We start from the raw sequence: 6,367 nt of genomic DNA on the forward strand, positions 1-6,367 counted from the left end.
ATATTTCGGAGAAACGGTTGAGAACAACTGTACTAGAAACTAGATCACTACATGGGCTGTATTTTTGTATTTAGGATTTTATTCTTCATCTCTTTTCTTCTGCCATAAATATCCTTTTATTATACTCTAATTCATCTGTATTCTTAGTATTTTTTTTAAATATCGGGATAAGATTTAAACTGCAGTTGTCACCACACAATAGTTCCCAACAAGAGCAGATAAAACAACTTTTCATGCCAGGCTCTTGTACCCTATACTGTTTTATGGCTGTTTTATATTGAGTGTGTCGACAGACTGAAAATCATGTGTTGAAAACGCGTCTCTCAGTTGAAAACATGAACACGGTTGATGACCAGTGGTGTGAAGTAACGAAGTACATTTACTCAAGTACGGTAGGCCTACTTAAGTACAATTTTGAGGTACTTTTACTTTCCTGGCCTATTTTCAATTGTCTATACTTTTACTTCTACTCCACTACATGTCAGAGGCAAATATTGCACTTTTACTCCAATACAAACAATTATTTGAAAACTTTAGTTAGCCTACTAGTTACTTTGCAGATATAAATTATTACATTATGAAACATACGTTAACCACTTTAGCCCTATTTCATACCTAGGCTATTTGAAAATAGCTGATCTACAAGCTCACAACGCGTTGCATCGCGACGCGTTGTGAGCTTGTAGATCTGCTATTTTCAAACATTTTAGTACTTTTACTTTTGGTACTTTAAGTACATTTTGATACCAATACTTTTGTACTTTTACTCAAGTAAATTTTGAATTCCGGACTTTTACTTGTAACAGAGTAGGCTACTTCTACATTGCAGTATTGATACTTTTACTTAAGTAAAACAATGTAGTACTTTTTCCACCACTGTTGATGACCCTTTATGCTCACAGTCAGTGGTGTGGTGTGGTGTTTGTGGTCTGTGGTCAGGTGCTGTCCCATAATGCCTCATTTATGCCCGCCGTTTGATGGTGTAAATAGTGTAGTAGGCCTAGTAAGTAGTTCCTAGATTTTTCAACATATCACACAACAACCACTAGGTAGTGCTGATGGTTCATTTCTCATTATCCACTCCACATGGCTGCTACCCAGGCAGAGACGAAGGAGCAGCTTAGGTTGGTTCACAATGTTTGGCTGACATCTAATTTTTGTTTGTACAAACTAGCACACTAGCAGTTTTCATTCATAGGTGTGCCCTGTATAAATAAAGGCAAAATAGATATTTATCTAAATTATACAGAATGTTAAATAGGAAAAATGTATAAACTGATTAATGGAACAACGTACATTATGTAAATCACTTAAGAGTATAAACCAGCCAACTTCAACTTTGTCCCCGTAGGGCAATTGGTTTTGCAGCATAGAGTGCAACAAAAAAACATAAAGTCAAATTAGTAAGAGTAGCACAGACTCAGCAGCACTGCATCAATGAACAAGCAATAAGCATCGGAACAGCAATAAGATCAATGTAATGATGATTAACCTGTCAACCTCCAATATATAGGAGCATAATGGCTGTGGACAGATCTGCTAGGAGCAATGGGGAGAAATTCCATGCCTCTGCTTTTGACCCCTGCTTTTGACCCTGGCATCCCTTTTTTTGTGAGATGTTTTACATTTTTTATTTATTAAAAAAATAACAGATCTACAAGCTTTAAATTGGCTTAAGGGAGGACCAGCCGGTGGGCGGGCGGACCTCTGACGTCACTCTTACTCAGACATAACCATAAACAAACCCCATACGCCCATATATAGGTAGGCCCACGGCCACGTCATTCTGACTCAGACATAACCATAAACAAACCCGATACGTCCATATACAGTATACCGTAGGCATGTCACTATGACTCAGACATAACCATAAACAAACCCGATATGCCCATAGGCATAATATGGAGAGCCACGGATCCGACCGCTATGCACACCGCTATGCACATATATCATGTGCATATATGTGACAGACTGACTTCAAACTCGGTGCGTGCATTGGCAAGGACTCGAGGGGGTGCGGTGCCCGCTGCCGAGTTGTTCAGATATGTGGTTGTCCAGTGCTGCCGATCCAACCAATATGCCCATTTATGGGCATGCCAATATACAGGGTATGGGGTATGGGCATATACTAATGACATCAGGGATCTCTATATACTGTATGGGCACAAAAGGGACACAGAGAGACAGGTACTCTGATAAAGCCCCTGAAACTATGACTCAGACATATCGGTCGGATCGGCGGTGCGAAGTACAGTAGGTGTGTTTGCCAGACCCAGGGGGTCAGGCCTACATGAGGCTTTGTCGGTCCCCTTTTGCTATCGTTTTCGTCCATATATGGACGAAAACGTTTTCTTACATGTCCCTCTTTTTGATTGGCCAAGCTTAGTGTGACGTAGTTTAGAAACCATTCAGATTTCCGGCCATTCAGATTTCAACCACTAGGGGTCTGGCAGTACCAGGTCTCCTGGTTCCCTTGTTTTTACAACTCAAGCGCTGGCTAGGGAATTAGTGTTTGTATCTGTTTGTCTTGCCTGAGGGAAATCACAAGCGGGTGCCAGAGGGTGGGCGATTGAAACCCCTCATGAAGAGGGTGGGTGCAGTCAGACAGGATGGAATTTGCCCTCTTCTCCACCTCCACATTGTTGAATGTGATGTTTTAATGTTATGTGTGGACCCCAAGAAGATTAGCTGTTGTTATGCACCAGCTAATGGGGATCCTAATAAACTCAAACTCAATAAACTCATTGTTATACAGAACAGACTGGCTACTCTGTTGGACAACACCTATGATTTTGCTGCTTGTGTTCGATGCTTGTTGTGATTGATGATTAGACTGCCATACCAACTGAACAGATTATAGGGAAAATGATCAACTTGATTCCATGCAGGATTCGTAAAAGAAAGTCATCATGGAACATGTCGAGTTCCCTCAGGGAGAAAAGTCATTGTTGAGCTCTCCTGCAAACCATTTCAGTATTACATTCAAAAGTGAAATTGTTTTTAACCCAAGTATTTCTAGCTGATAACGGGTTCCACCTCTTGACCCTCAATGCTGGTGCCCTGAGTGGGAAGAAGGATGGTGTCTGAAGTCAATGCACATGAAACTTCAGGATTGGTTCTCAAACTGAGACAGTCTATAACCGGACAGTCGTCTGTATGCAGAATATAAAGCAGTGGTGAGAGAACATACCCCTGGGGTAGACTTGGATGAAGAGAGCTCACCTGACATGCACTCATTGTGACCACACCCTCTGGGCTTCTGTTGGAGACTGGCCACTGGGGAATCTATCTATTTTTGTGTCCAAAACAACTTCACAACACTGCTCGACTTGTAAAGGCATGTAGCATTGGCTTGATGGTGTTGAAGTAAAGACTTTGCATGTGAACATGATTCAATCACTCAGAATGAGCTTTAATTTCAGTGGCAGCCATTGTAATATTCATCCCATAAAAATCCTGCACTTGTTTTGGTGGAAGAGCTGCACTCTTCCATCTATATAAACATGACCATACTGGCTAGTGGAAATGACCTTTATTTATACAGATATTTGTCTTTGGAATTACCTGGTTCTCAGTCTAAACAGGTTTTAAAAAAACATGTGAAATCATTCTTATAGAAAGTTAGAGTCAATGGATGATGATGATGATGATGATGCTTATTTTACTCTTTTTTTTTACGTTTCTATGTTTTAGACTCCTAGTTTTAACTTGAATCATTTCATATTTTGGAAATGATAAAAAAAAATCATTATATTGTGTTATCCTCGGTATGATTTACATAGGCTTCTGTATTGTGTGTATTTGCTTGAATTTTGAATTTGACCAAATAAAATAAATTAAGTCAGTGACCATACTTACTAACCCTGCATGACATTTCCTGTAAAACTATTTATTGAAAAGAGTTGACCAAGGACAAATTTATATTCAATTGAAAATATAATGTTCATGGTTTGGGGTTCAAACCATTGTTCTTTATAAAATGAAATGAAATGAAGCTCTTCTTTACGCTGCGAACTAGTCCCAGGGCTGTCATCTGTGAATCCCAGGACCCTGCTTTTGAGGGTTACTGTCAATTTGATGTAGCGTATATTCACATGTTGAGATTGTTGTTTTTCTCCATTGGGCTTGTTGAAGATTATTTTTTTCTGTATGACAGGGTTTTATTTTGTGAAAAGCTGTATTTATAGGAATATGCCATGTTGGTAGGAAAGCTGTAACATCCAGAGTATGCTAATCTTTATTCTGCCTAACAATTACATATTACTATTACATCCATATTATTATTATACCGTCAAATAGAGACGACAACACAACAGGTATATGACGAAATACATTTTTGGAATGCTTTCAGCAAACCGTGCATGTTAAAATGGCATGTTTGGATGGAGAATTGATTTAGGCCGGATTAAATTAACTCTGGCTTTTTCAATTGATGGCTGTGGAGGTCATTTTGGTGATGCATGTTTTAAGTGACATGAGCATGCACTGTTTGAAAAACCAAACGTTTTTTTCTCAGGACAGTGGAGACTGGAGAACTATACCTTTTAAATGAAAATGTCTTGCACTGTGATACTATTAACACATTAGTGTTCAAATGTGTTGGCAAAAACTGACAAAATATAGCACATCTCCCCAAACTGTTCCTGACCTATGGGCCACATGGCTCTGGAACCGTTCGTTCCCAAGGCTACTTACTTACTTCCCCACTGTCAGTGGACGTCCTTGTGGTTCAGTGGACAAGGGCACCTAGCACAAGTTCGCAATTTATGCGTGAGTCAACCCCACAGCCTTCAACACATGCTATTAGTCTGTTTTTGTTCATACTCTCCATTTTACCCAAGATATTGAAAAAGTTATTAGAGAGATACACAGTCATGTCATTATTTCTGAGAGTGCATCATGCGTTTTAATTGCTCCATGCATGCAGGCTGTGCTCCCAGAATGCTCAGACTTGTGAGACATTCACCAGATTTGTACAGACACAAGGCTCCATAATTACACTCTTCCATTCAATAGCACTGCGTGTGCGTCACAGCAAACGTCACATCAGAGCCGAACATGGGGAGAGGACATTGGGGAGAGAGAGAGAGAGGACAGAGTGAGGGGAGGAGAGCGCACCTCATAACTGTGTTTATTGCTGCTCACTGGCATATGCAATATCATCTATATCCCTTTCTCTCTGTTTAGCTCCCTGTCATTCTGTCTCACACAACGCTGGGCAGAATATAGAGGGGAGGGGGTATGGAGTCTGATACATAGATACAGAGGAGCCGAGAGATAAGAAGAAGAGGGGTGCTGTAGCAGTTCTACCTCTATAGTCCAGTGACTCAGGTGTGAAAGACTGATTTATTCTTGTATTTGAAATGAGTCCAAGAGTAAGAGGCCTAGCAGCAGTGACTGACTGACTGGCTTACGGCCTTATAGCCTTCGCTGTAAGATGGCAGCTTATTGATTCAGGCCTGTCTTGGCTGTAAGCCCCCCATGGTTATGAATTATAGCCTAATGATTTAATAAGGTGACGCTTGGTCTAGTACACAGCAGCTAAAGACCTGATGATTGGTGGTGGAAAGCTGGGGCCCCAACGTGTCCCTTTGCCCTCTCTCTCCCGAATCTGTCCCTCAGATGTTTACCACCAGTGCACTGGTATATCCACCTCTTTTCCTGGCCATTATAGTGCACCATTAGCTATACTGAAAAGTAGGAATGTTCACAGGCTTTCCTCTCTCTCTTTTGTTCGCTTCTCTCATAGCAATGTTATTTCTCTGCCTCCCTGTTGCACTTGCTGGCTTCAGTCTGTAGGCCACACATCATTTTACGTTGTTACCAAGAAGCCATGTCTACGTTTCTGGACTAATCCTATATAGTAGAAGAAAGTTTTGCTTTTTATTAAAAAAATCACACCCTGTGTGAAGTGGGCGGTGTCTTGCTAGCTAATCACAATACTGAATGGAGTCAACCAATCATGTACAAAAGATAAATACATTTATTGAAACACTCTTTATGATGGACGAAACCATAACTTGAAAAAAACCAAAGTTTTTTTTTTTCAAGTTATGGTTGCTTATATAGGGCTATGCACATGCGTCATGTGACACTGGCCAATCACAGTCCTGAATAGATTGTGATTGGCCAATCACAGCGCAGGATAATTGTACAAATTTCCAAACCTCACTTTCAGGGCCGGTTTCACTGCCCAAGATATTTGTACATTTTTCCAAATCTCACTTATAGATTTATATTAACTGCTTCTTTAATTTATATGCTTTTTTTGATTTATATAATCTGCTATTGTTGGGCGGTGAAACAATAGCAGATTGGGGGATTGTAGAGGAAAAAAATCACACCCAGTGTGAAGTGGGCGGTGTGG

This window comes from Gymnoscopelus braueri, assembly GCF_963280865.1.
Source record: "Gymnoscopelus braueri genome assembly, chromosome: 7".
Lineage (NCBI taxonomy): Eukaryota > Metazoa > Chordata > Actinopteri > Myctophiformes > Myctophidae > Gymnoscopelus > Gymnoscopelus braueri.